Below are 14,270 nucleotides of genomic sequence, written 5' to 3'. Positions count from 1 at the left end.
CCTATAGAAAACTAAAACTGCGTTTTCTATACTAAATTGTCCCAAGGCAAAGACACCTCCCAAGTAGTGGAAATTAGTTAAGAATAAGAGTAGAGCCGGGCGGTGGTGGCGCGTGCCTTTAATCTCAGCACTTGGGAGGCAGAGGCAGGCGGATTTCTGAGTTCGAGGCCAGCCTGGTCTACAGAGTGAGTTCCAGGACAGCCAGGACTACACAGAGAAACCCTGTCTTGAAAAACCAATATATATATATAATAAATAAAGAGTAGAACAAAATTCACAAAGATCTGATCCTTTTCCCCAAATGGGATTCTTTCCCCTCTGAGAGTAGATAGTCTATCAACTCCAGAGGAGGGGCTGAAAAGTGGGCCATGTTTTTAAGAAACACCATACTAAATTAATGAGAACTGGAGTCTAAGAATTTTCCAAATATACTGATCTCTATATTAGGTTGTTTGTATCTTAGAAATAAGAACAAACTAGAAGTAAACAAATTAAGTTTCCCAGAATCAAACGCCACCTCTGTTAAAAGTCTGCACACAGCTTAGAACACACAACACCAAACCAAACAATTCCAAGGGGGGGGGTAAGTTATTCAGGGCAAAGATGGTGAGGGGGAGAAGTAGAAGAAGAGGAAGAAGACAGTGAGATCAGGGGGTTCTGCCTGTTTTTATATGGGCGGTGACATAGCCTCTCCCAGGTAAAGGTGAAAGTAACCAGGTGCTTCTGGGAATGTATGGCTGTTGCCTTGGCAATGCTGTGGGGGTCGCCTAGATGTGATGTCACTGGGTTCAGAGCCTGATACCAAAAACCTCACAATAGTTATCTGTAAAGTGGACTGAAGTAACCCTGGCAAGAAGCAACTGGCTAGAGCAACTGTATTCCACTATGACAGCACTTTTGTTTACTCTACAGTCAATTTACAAATACAACTGGACACAAAGAAATAAACTATACAAATGAGAGCCACCTAAGAACAAAATTAGTGGGTAGAGAACTTTAGCCTTTTCAATAACCATGCTATGTTCAAGGAGATAAAGCAAAGGATAAAAGTTAACTTACAAGTCTTTAGCCTTAAAACAGCCTACAAATCTGTTTTAAGTTCAAGCCAACAGAGGCTAGCTAGCTATGCAGCCAGAGCCTATCTCAACACACCAATCACCAAAATAAGTGCAAGTGCCTTTGAGTGATGTTTAATCAATCCACTTACTGTAATCATATCCAGATGTAAAGTGCTACCTTACCTTCACTTAGAGTTACAAGAAATATTTGTTAGCTAAAACAAATATACAATGAGTTGATGGGTGTGCACATTTACTCACATGGCATAACTCATGATGTGACACAAATGCAGAGAAAGCAACCTGTGGCAACTCGAGGATAAGGTGAGATAAGCTTAGTTTGGACCAAGTCCTATCTCTCTTCTCAGTACCTTTTCCCTTACCTTAACCACCAGTTTTCTACTTAGTTACTTACAACTGAGGACATTAAGTATAGTGGAATCCAGGGACATCTGCAATCAGTTCAATACCTGGAACCTACACAGAAACCAGACTCCTACCAGATGCCCCTGACCTCCACTTGTTGAGGTTTAGTCTGTCACTACGTATTATAATGCTAACTGCAGGCCCCCAAGGCCTGATGGTCCCAGAGACAAGAGAGTCCACACATAGACCCAAGTGATGCTATTGTGATGTTTCCCCCAAATTATTTCCAACTGCTGAATAGAGATGCCAACAGTCAATACCTGATACTTGGACAGAAGAGACAGAAGCAGCTTTTGGCATTCCAGGACTTCCCCTGCATCAAAGAAGAACCTGGAGGGGAAAAGAAGATAAAGGGAGGAAGCTGCAATGGGTTAGGTGAGTCATAAGATAATGACCATGTAGGTTGGCTAATTGGAGTTAAAAGCAGCTTAGACAAAACATGGGAAATTATATAGTGGGATTATTGGCTGGGATAGAGACATACCAGCTAGAGGATCAATAGCTGCTTTTATGCTAATTAAGGCTTATTTTAAATATAAAGGTTGTATGTGTCTTTTATCTGAGAACTAAATGGCTAAAGGCAGGGTAGAACCCCTGAGTTGGGATTAAATAATTTCTATAACATCCACATACACAACTCCTGCACACTCACACACATAAAAATAATAAATGTACTTTTTAAGATTTATTTATTATATTTGTATGAGTATACTATAGCTATTTTTAGACATACCAGATAAGGACATCAGATTCTATTACAGATGGTTGTGACCCACCATGTGGTTGCTGGGAATTGAACTCAGGACCTCTGGAAGAGCAGTCAGTGCTCTTAACTGCTGAGCCATCTCTCCATTCCAATAAATGTAATTTTTAAAGAGGGTTAAAGCACTTGTCATTAAGCATGAGGACCCAAGTTCTATCACCAGAATCCCTGTGGTCTGACAACCTCCCTACTCATTGTCCTCTGACCTCCATATATGCACATGCACACATATAGACAACATACACAGAATAAAATAAGGTCATTATAAATTACTTACTTTATTTATTTATTAAAGGTTTTTCCCATCATCTCTTCTTGACCCAGACTCACTTCTGTCTTTGGTTGATGTAACAGCCTGCAGCCACAAGTCAACTGGGTTCACCTGAAAGGGGGGCTGGGAATGAAAGGGGACAGAGGGCGTGAAGAGACAAAGCCAAGACAATGTTCTCTGATCAAGGCTTGAAATTTAATAATTGGCTTTCACATATAAAGGGAAAGGGGAAGCCCCACCCCCCAGAGTCTCTTCTCCAGGGGGGTGGGCAAGGAGATAGCAGTCTGGGAGGTGTCAAGGATAGCTCAGCAGTGTGGGTGAGGAGTGTGCATCCTTAATCATGGGCCAGAGGTGTAAGGAGCAAGCTCAGCAGGCAGTCCATTCAACTCAACTCCTGTGGCCAACTTCAGGTCTCCAATGCAGGCAGCTTCCCAGGTCCTTCCTTATTTGGATCTCTAGTGGTAAACAGCATGTTCCAGCCAGCTCAACCTAGATGGGTTTGCAGCCTGGGGGAAGGGCACAGGTTGACATAGCTTGTTCCCCACATCTACCTTTCCTTTCCTCATGCCTATCATGTTCGCATGTGTTTCTCCTCCCTTAATGTCCACTTTTAAATCTATATTAAATGCTTTATAAACTACAGTTCTGGGGACTAGACAGATTGGTTCCAGGTTAAAAAGAAACTTGCTGCTCATGCAGCTGGAGTCCAAATCCCAGCATCCTTCACACACATGTGACTATAGCTTCCATGAATCAGACATCTTCTTAGGCAGAAATAATGAAAAAACTGCTTGTAATTTGGAGGAACATACACTTACAAATATATGCAAAAACTTTGTCCTTTTAAAATGTAGCTCACAAAAGACTTAGGATCTGGGTCATGAGTCACAGAGAAGTAAGTAAATATCCCGGTTCCTTTGTACTATGTGACCCAACCAAGTACTAAATTGGGAAACCACTTAGCAAAGAGTTCTGGAACAGAGCCCATACATAGTAATTTACCATTTATTATTAAATGTTGGAACAAATGTTAAAAAGACAAGCAGTGTTTCATTTTCATTTTTAAGTGTCAGGCACATGGCTTAGAATCCTGACTTAAAGTTGAGACTGAGATACAAAAGAAATTATAAAAAGCCATTTGCCAAGGATAAATGATAAGTAAAATATCTAGTATTATAGAAATATAATTGACATAGGCAGAATCATGAGTTTGTAAGAATAATTTGATGCATAATCTCAAGGTTTTTATGATTAAATATATGATTTCATTTTCATAAACAATAAAGGAAAAAAACAACACATTTTTAAAAAGAAGAGCAAAGGTGAGTATGTAGAATATACTAGGTTGCTTTACGCTCTAACTTGAGAACCAAAATATAACATGTAGGAAAAACTTGTACAAACTGGTAGAAAACATCACACTAAAGATGATAAAACACCTCTCCTTCCTAAACACTTCAAAACAGAGACTTCCCTGAGATCTTCATGTTTTCCTGTCTGTAAACAAGAAGGCCCAGTAACTTTGTCCATCACCACAATCGTATTTCCAGTAGAACATCAAAGCAAAAGCTAGGGAAGCCACTCTGGTGGCTTTCTCACACTCAGTACTTTTTATTTGATTCTAGACATACAGAGAAACGATTTAGAAAGTCAAATAAACTTTGGTAGGCAACAAACTTTCACTCAAAAAACAATATAAAGACGAATTCTATTTTATCTTATGACAATAAAAAATGTTGTCAGAAGACAGGCAATGGTAACACACTTTTTATCCCAGCACTGTGGATGCAGAGGTAGGTAGGCAGATCACTTGACTTTGAAACCAGCCTGATCTATAGGCTACCAAGGAAGAGGCAGGGTTTCACAGAAAAACCCTGCATCAAAAAAAGAAACAACATTTTTGAAAGTGTGGGTTGTCTGCTTGTTTGATTTTAAGGGTTAGGGAGGTGCTCAGTAAGTGCAGTGCTGCTCTGCCAGCAGAAGGGCCTCAGTTCAGACTCTTATCCACATGAAATCTGCTAACTGCTGCCTGTTTCTATCCACTCCAACACTTTGTCTGACAAGACACAGATCCTAGGAGTCGGCCAGTCCAGCCAAAATGGCAAGGCCAGGTTCAGTGCTTGACTCTAATATTAATGTAGACAGCAGTGGAGGACATTGGGCATAGTCCTAGGGCCTCTACACACAGCATAGAAAACTCAGACCTATGTTCTTTAGCATGTATTAGCTCAATTCCTCACTATAATGCTATGAAGTAGGTAATACTATAGTCATCATATACAGCTGAAAAAATGAAGCAGCAGACGTCATTAACCAGTCCAGGCTCATGCAATCAGTAAATGGGGGCTGGCTGGATCTGGACTGAAGATGTCACAAGTTCAAATCAACTACAGGATCCATTTAGTTAGAAATTTTTACCAAGAGCCTATTAGGTACCAGGCACAGTTCTAAGTACTAGGGATAAAATTATAAATAATCTAATGGATCTCTACCCTGTAGTTAGGGAGAGGAGAACCACAAAGTCTAATGGGAATAATTAACAAGTGAAAAGTGTATCTAATAATAAATACAAATGAGAAAAATATTTAATTTAATACAAAACAAAAAAGTCAAAAAACAAAAAGAGACAGACTTGCTTCTATTTTAGCAATTAGGAGTTCTCTCAAGTAAAGAACAGCAATAGAAGACAAAAACAATTACTACCAGCCAGAAGAGGTGTCCAGTATGTCTGCCTGGGTAGCATCCTGAAACTGAGTAGTGAGAGTCACGGGGTCAATTCTGTACATAACTCAGAGCTTTTCGAAGACTTTGAGCACAAAAAGTTCAATCCATGTCCTTTTTCAAAAGAACTTAGAAAAGATCATTCTTACTATGTGAGGAACAGCAAGCAAAGTAAGGACACCAAATGACAGCGCTAATCCCACAGTCTAAGGAAGATGACACTAGAACTTAAGACTTGCTTTTGTGTATGGTTTACACGGAGGTGAGATATTAAAAGAACCTACAACTTGTCTCTCAATAATCACTGTCCTCAAGCCAGGCGGTGGTGGCACATTACTTTAATCCCAGCACTTAGGAGGCAGAGGCAGGTGGATTTCTCAGTTCGAGGCTAGCCTGGTCTACAGAGTGAGTTCCAGGACAGCCAAGGCTATACAGAGAAACCCTGTCTCAAAACAAAAAAAAAATCACTGTCTGCATACTCTCAAGTTCTGTTCAAAGAAAATTATATATCTGAATATCTATGAACACCCACATTGTTTCAGTTGGCATTATTGTGACTAGAAAAGAAGTAAAAAGTATTTTTTTTTTTTTTTTGCTTTTTTTCCAATATTCTGCTTAACTTACCCTGTGACTTATTTTGGTTTTTATTTATGGAAACTATGCAAGGCAGAGAGAGAAACCTTACACTGGAGGTGAGTGGTGATAGGAAGCTGGAGAACCACAGCGCAGGCCCCTGGCGCCCCTGACCTGATCTGCAAAAGCTGGAGGAGCAGATGCTCGCACGCACAGGGAATGAATGGCCCGGGTCGCACCAGCACTGGAGGAAAGAGTGACTTGCGACACTGTCTCGGGGACTCAGAGACAGGCCTGTGGGCTCACAGGTCGAGAACCCCGCAGTGCAGGCAGCAGAGCTGGGGTGGCCGCACCACGGCAGAGAGGGAACCGGGGGTCTCGGTTACACATTTCAGCAGCCTGAGGTGCGAGGGCAACGCAGACCGAGGCCTCCAGACTCCCTTCCATTCCCACACCCGCAGGTCCCATGAGGGTCGCTCACCTTCCACACCGCCTCAACACACCATACCTGGGCCTCTGTGTCGCCGCCACCACTCAGTGCCCTCACCGCAGCCGGGAGGACACTGGAGAAGGTAACCAGTCAGCAGGGCCCCGAGCAGCACCATCTGCACCGTGCTGCAGCCCTCGCTTCCTCAGTCACAGCACCACCTCGTGCCCCCACAATGGCCCCGCCCCGCTCCTCCCCCCACCAGGCTTCTCTAGCGCCCCACCCCCATCCTCTGAGTGACTGAGCAGCTGCGTGAGTGCTGCTCCCATTCAGTGTGCATAATGTACAGGGGCTACTAGGGCAGAGAGCTAGGCGACCCAGTCCTGGTCCTCCAGCCTAGTTGGGGATGGCATAGACTTGTGGTCCATTGCTGGCTGGCAAAGGAGGCCTCTGTGGTATCCAGTCTGAGACTCCATTGTTATTGTAATAATCTTTATTGTTGGAAGACTCAAACACGAAGCCAACCAACTCCTCTCCCAAAGTTCAACACTTTCCTTCCTCCACCTTAGACATCTGAGAGAGTTTGCAAACACTTAAACAATCAGTACTCTTTTCAAAACTGACTTTGCAAACCTGACATTCCTGCCCCCCAGAAAGACAGGAAATAAATTGTTATTTTTAAAACTGTCTCTACACAGCAGTTGTTTCCACTAAGAAAACTGACAAAGTTTATTTTTGAGACTGAAAAATGCACATGTTCCAACAACATTCACAAAATTCATTATAACCCAATAATTAGTTATAGCAAACCTTCTGTCCACCACTCACTGTACCATGCCTTTGTGCCAATGGCACATTGATTTCCTGTGTTCAAAAATACTTTTAGTGGCTGGCCAGTGGCCTAAATTTCTACTGTCTGAGAATAGGCTGGAAACTCTATCTTCTGCCTTTGATCTAATTTTTAAAGACCAAATGCCTCAATATTTTAATATCTACAACTAAATTACCTTCTGCTTACTGTATAAGTCTATTCTTAGGCTTCTTATCTGTCATGCCAGGAATCAATCCCAGAATTCCCATGGGACCCACTTTTAAAGAATTTGAGTATATCCTGGCAAGACCTTTTCAAGTCTTCTCTAAAGCAGTTTTTCACTCAGTCCTCTCTTCTGTGGAGCTTAATATCTCTGTATACTTAAGTAATTACCATTATACTGCCTTCTGTCCCTAAAACCAATTAAATCAATTTTCCTTATTGCTGTTCTTTCCCTGCTTTTTGGAGGCCAGCAGCCTTTTACTGTCTGCCTCTGCCTTCCTCCAAACAGCCTGTCTCTGCAGAGCAAGGACTCCCAGTGCCTGTGAGCAGCTCTTCCTAATAGTTCCAAAGCACAGGAAGAATTCCCCACGTGGTTCAGGTAAAATCTGTATTCCCTTCTATCTTTAAGAACAATTAAACCAAACTTTAGAATCCTATCCTTTGATTACCTGCTAGTAAGAAGCAGGCACCTTGGCCAGTTGGTGGTGGCGCATGCCTTTAATCCTAGCACTCGGGAGGCAGAGGCAGGCGGATTTCTGAGTTCGAGGCTAGCCTGGTCTATAAAGTGAGTTCCAGGACAGCCAGGACTATACAGAGAAACCCTGTCTCAAAAAACAAAAACAAACAAACAAAAAGAAGCAGGCACCTTTAGCTTTTTGTGTCTGGCTCCCTGCCTCAGAGCAGACATCCTGTCTCATTTCACAGCAGGGGATCCTAGCACCTGTGAGCCCAGCCAGTCCCTGTGTTCCTTTATTTAAGTTCCCCACCTCCCCCACCCCCACAAACTGCAACCACCACTGATTCACTTCACTCTTCTTGCTGATAAAACAATTTCCCCTCTTCCTAGACATATATCACTGTGTGTATGTGATCAATCATAGAATTCCTAAATTAATAGTGGATTCTTGTCTGTATCTTTTTATTTATTTTTTTTAATTTTCATACAATGTATTTTGATCAGGTTTTCCCCTTCCCCAAATTCTCCCAAAATGTAGTCTTGATAAGACTGACCTATACTTGAGAGGGGGAGGAGTCCTTTAGTGGCCAACTCTAGGCTTGAGATCTAGGCTAAATAACTGCAACTCAGTTCAAAGTGCAGGAAACCTCAGAAAAAGACAGGCTGGAGATGCAGTACCCACTTTTATTGAAGCCTGGAAGTTGGGAATGGGATGAGAAGTCTGAGACATTGCTACATACCCATGTCAGGTGTCTGTGTGATGGAGCAGCAGACCCAGACCCCAGTGCAGGTGAACAGAACTTAGACTCCTGTGCAAGCTTCTCCACTCTTTTTGTATCCACTCCATCCATGGATGGTGCCTATGGGGTGGGTACCATCCCACTCCTTCCTGAGCCATGTTCCAGTTGCTTCTGAAAATTCCCTCACAGACTCATAGGGAATAGTTCAAGTGTGTTTCAAACTGCTTAAAGTGACAAGCAGGTTTAACCTTCACAGGGGGTATCATCCCAGAAGAAGCTTCTAAGGTAACACATTCATCAGCTGGGGGCTAAGCAGATGACAGGATTTCTTTCTATTTAAAGAACAAGAGAATGGGATTAAAATAGAAAAATAGGGGAGGTGTTTGTGCACATTGCATGTAGTTATGTCTCTGAGCAACTCGGCTTCCATCCTACTTTAAACCACTGCACTCAGCCAGCCTTATTATAAGGTACAAGAGGCATGTTTTTAAAAATGTAGCATATGTCCACAGATGAGTCACAGTATCACAGCACAATGGATTTAGGAGAAGCTTATCATGCCAAACAGCAGTTCTCACTAAGGCCACACATATGCAGGGACTTGATTCATGTCACATGAACTCACGGGTTCACACTGCTGTGCTCCCTTGGAAAAAAGGCAAAAACTCTACAGCTTTACCCTTTGGACTCTGACAGGGGCGTAATTTGGCTTCCACATGTACAGAGGCTTAACAAGTAATATTTTGAGCAGTTCTGAAGAGCTACAACTAATACATTAATATGTCTTATCTGATGATTATAAAATAATAAAAAATATAAAATTAGAGATATGCTAGCTATTGGATCACTTCAGGGAAGAGTTTACACAAAACAGACATTATAAAATTTGGTTTTTATTGACTAAAAGTATGGAAAGTCTGAAAATTGGATATTTAACCTCATATTTACCTCAAATGGAAGCAAATGCAAGCCAGAGCGCAGGATGAAAAATGTTGAAGATGTCATCACCAGCATGTCCAACAGCTTTTTGAAATCTGGAACACAACCTCCAGACCAGAATACAAACTGCAAGAGAATGCCTCGACCTCCCTAATGATGAGTCTGAAGGTATTTCCCAAAATATACAAACATGGGCTTCAACTTATTGGCAGGTGGGAAAGAAAAAATCATGAGGTGAAGGGTCCAGGGTTTAGCTCCTCCTAACTTGCTGTGTGACACATATCTGATCTTTCATTTACAAACTAAAGAAAAGAACACTGTGTCCTCGAAGTTCACACAGGTAGGCTTTGTGGAGAGTGGCCACTACTCCACATGCAACAGTACTTGAATGAAACAGGCTTTCCTTTTCTTCTGTGGTTAACATTCTACACACAGAAACCAGTGCATTCTTATTCTTGGATCTGTATACTGATGGTCTTTCAGTCTTGCTTTGTTTGTTGGGGATAAGCTCTCACATAACTAAGGCTCGGCTTAGATTTATTATACAGCTGATGATGTCCTTGAACTTCTGATTCTCCTGATTCTAATTCTCAAAGATATGAAAGAGCATACCAAATTTTTGCAATCCTAGAGTTTCAACTTTTCAGGCAAAAACTCTACTATGGAACTATGAATCCAGACCCTTGCAGGTGACAGGAAAATGGGGATACCCAAAATGATGGATTTGATTCTTTGGTCTAGGAGTAGTAAACTATTTAATACATGTTACCTATTCCAAGAAAAGATTCAGACCAATATTAACAGTTTATATTTATTGTACCTGTGTGGATATATTGATTAAATATATTTTTGTCCTTTCATATCAATTTTTAAGTTGATTTTCATTAGGAACAAAATGAACTAGGATCAAGTTAACAAGTTTAATTTACTTGTAATTCATTTGCTATTAAGTACATGATGTGTATAACAAACCATGTCTCATGTGTATATTCTACATGTCATTAATAAAAAGACAATTTTTAATAAGCCATGAATTTATGTCTATTGCATGTCTGGGATTTCTGTTTCAGAATTTTCATTGTCAAGTGAAAACTTCACATAGAAATCTTTAATAAGCATATTTTTAGGTTGGGAAGAAGGTAAACCAGACATGTCTAGAGCAGAAGAGTACTGAGGGCATTTTATCTCAGAGGAAAATTAACTGCAGCAATAGCTGATAGTGAGACCCAGCATAGGGCAGCATAAATGTTCTTTGCTGGCAGCAGGCTGTGTGACTCTTGGCAACTTATCCTTTGATTATCTGTGGGGTTCTGTGACTATCAAAGTCTTTGCTTTCTTTGTTAGTATGCTGGTTTTAGAGTCAAATGGCTGGAAAAACTTTTAGGTTCTTTTGAGAAGCCTTTCTCTAAGTAAAAGAGAAGCTCTCAGAATAAGAATAAAATAACCATTAAGTTATAAAATGAATACCTTGTAGACATGATATTTTGTCTTTGTGTAATAGGGATAATATTGACACACTGGGACCATCAAGAATAATGGTGGCCACCTTAACCTTAACCCTGAGCCTAACCCTTTCCTAACCCTCACCTCTTAATTTCCTAACTTCCTAAACCTAAATCTAAAAACATTTATCCTAATCCTAACCATGACTGTCTAATCTCCTAACCCTAACTCAAACCCTGCTTGCTGTGGGGCATATTTCTTAATTACCACTGTTGAAGGGAGAAACCCTTTATTAATCTTGATCTTTTGAGATGTTCAGATCCACCTTTAATCTGGGCTACAGATTCTTTTGACAACCTACATATATAAAGGACATTGGACAGGGTGGTGTTTTTGTTTGTAGTATTTGCCCTACATTTTTACAAAACAAAGGTGATTTGTTTGTTTATTTGTGTTTTAAAACTGGCATTAGTAAGTACTTAATTCTTCAGAATTCTGGTATTCACTGAAGATCAGCTGTAATACCCTACAGCATAAAATAAACCAGCCCTTGTTTTTCTAATTTCCCTTGTCCAACAGCCTTTACTGGGACATTCTATTACATAACCTTTCTGTGTAAAAAGATTCATTCTCTCTATGATTTGGCTATGTTTATCTACAGAACCTGTCCTAATCCAACTGTGTTTTTTCTCCACGTTTCTACTAATGAAGATATGCTGGCTAACAATAGTGTTCAACTGCGTTTCCCTTATAAATCTGGCCTTTCTTTAGGGTTGATTGATACCTGTCATCTGGTGGAAAGAAGCTGCAGTTTCCCTGAGCCCAGCATGAAGCCACAAAACTAGACTCTTGTTTCCAAAAATCCCTCTTTAATGTTAATGGTGTTAGCATTCTGTTTAAAACTCTACCTCACAGTTATCTGATGAAAGCCAAGTATCCTTCTCCCCATAGTTACCTCTCTTTAAAGAGAGATGGAATGTGTTCTATGGGTGTGTAGGAAGGTGTGGGGGAATGCCCAGGCCCATGGGGATTTGGACAAGACCCTAGGGAAGGGGGCAAAGAATGAACAGACAAGAGACACAAGGAAGAAGCACCAGGCTGCCGTTATAAAGGCAAGCAGGCAGGAGGGGCATCTGACAGTCAGGGTCCAGGGTCATCCCATAATTGCAGAGTTCTCTAAGCCCACAAGAATCCCTAGCCCAAATTACTTATCTAAATATTTTCTCACAAGCAAGAAGATAATTAAAACATTTTTCAGTTCGAGTTGCTTATCTGATTAATATTTTCTCCCTGGGAGAAGGGTAATAAATAAAGTATTCCTTAACTCAGGCTGTTTACTTAACTGACACTTGTTTTCAGGCAGAGGGGGTCTTAGCTCCCAGCATCTCCTCCTTTCTAACAATTTTTAAAGAGACTGGTCTGAGAAAGCAGACATTTGCAAATCTCATTGACAAATGAGTGGGCATGAACCAGAGGGGGGAAGATTGACCTGATCCTCCCATTATCATTAGAAATGGTGTCTTTTGGGGGAGGAGAGGGTTATATGTCTCATGGCTTTATAGAATATCGAGGGTCCTAGTCAGCTGCTTTGAGACACAAGAAATTAACACCAACCTCTATGCAATCAGGTTTACTTCATGGGAACTCAGATGCAGAAAATTTGGGTCCTCCCCCTGCGGTACCTCGTTACACACCCCTTGTAGGTACCCACACTGTGTTCATGCCATTCAAACCAGTGTGCATAGATCTGAGTTCTATGCAGCTCCTAAAGGAGATATGTCAACACAAGTCTCAGCCATGTCTCTATCAGCCAGATCATGTCTGTGATAATATACTTGTAGAGGTTTAAATGCCAAGGAGTCAATTTGTTGTTTTACAAAGCCAGTAAGGCTGTTAAAGGACCAAGGGCTGATAGCCAAAAGGAGAAGGAGACTGACCACAGGGCCCAGGATGGAAGGGAGAAGGGTGGTAGGCCAAGGGGAAACAGAAAAGCAATTTTTAAGCTACCCTTCTTCTTGTTCTCACTGTTTCTTTTGCCATTTTAATCTCTCTCTTATCTTGGCTATACTCTCTCTCTAACTACCCCAGTGTGATTAGTATAAAAACAGCAATCCTCCTTGAGAGCAGCACATATTCCACTGCTGAAGGAAAGCCAGATCTACCCCTCTGTGTTTTGGGTGAACCACTTCAGACAACAAAACGAGGGATTTTTTTCCAGATTAGTGATGTCAATCTCTAGCTGTTCGATGTCCTTCTCAATGTCCCCTCAAAGTTCCAGTAGTAGAAGTCCTGAGGCTGGCATCAGAATTAGAACTTCCAACAGCAGACACCATGGGTGGCATCTTTTTATCTGGAAAGAAAAAAATGAAGGGAATACTCAGAGAGATCCCTCTTCCCTAGAAATGACATTATGATCTAAGGGATTTTTGTCATTATCTATTTGTTTAATCAAATGTTCAGGGAACAATCAGGCTTCTCCTTCTTTTGTGTCAAAAATACAAGCAGAGCCCCTGCCCCAGATAAGGACAGGGTCGGGGCCATTCCATCTAGATGTAAAGGGGTCTCTCCACATAACTGTGGCATAGTTTTATTGGTCTCAGGATGCCAGAGGCGATCAGCAGCAGACTTACCATGAGCGTCCAGATTTAGAAAATTGAGGCCAAGCAAGGCATGGTGAAGAATATTTCTAGGGGACCCCTTCTGGGTGGATAACTTCCCCCTTTTAATTAATTAATGTAAAGTGTTCTTGATAGTCTGGTGGGCACGTTCAACAATGCCTTGCCCTTGAGGATTATAAGGGATGCCAGTAATATGTCTGATTTGTAATTGGTGGCAGAACTCTTGAAAATTTTTTCCAGTGTAGCTGGGACCACTGTCAGTCTTAATGATCTTAGGCTTACTCATGACAGAGAGACAATTTAAAACGTGGGCTATAACATTTTTTGAAGCCTCTCCAGTATGTAAGCTAGCAAAAATAAATCCACTAAAGGTGTCTATGGTCATGTGAAGATATTTAAGACTTCTAAATTCAGAAATGTGTGTGACATCCATTTGCCATATTTCATTTGGGACCAAACCTCTGTGGTTAACACCCAGGTGGGGGGTGGGCAAAACTGTGACACAGGCAGGGCATTGTTTAACAATCTGACATGCCTGTTCACAAGTAATCTTAAAAAGCAGGCGAAGGGTCTGAGCACTTAAATGATGTAAAGCATGACTCTTCTGGGCCTGTTCTACAGAACCTAACAACACTGGAAAGGTCAAGTGGGTGGCAGCATCTGCACAGGCATTTATTGTAGAAAGGGGACCAGGCAGATCAGAATGAGCAAGGAGATGTCCAACAAAAAAGAGTTGGCATCTAGAGGCAATCAGCTTTTGAAGCTGAGAAAAAAGAGGGGCAGCATTTGTGGGGGGGTCTA

This window comes from Arvicanthis niloticus (assembly GCF_011762505.2).
Source record: "Arvicanthis niloticus isolate mArvNil1 chromosome Y unlocalized genomic scaffold, mArvNil1.pat.X SUPER_Y_unloc_2, whole genome shotgun sequence".
Classification (NCBI taxonomy): Eukaryota; Metazoa; Chordata; class Mammalia; order Rodentia; family Muridae; genus Arvicanthis; species Arvicanthis niloticus.
Note: the sequence above shows the minus strand (reverse complement) of the source record.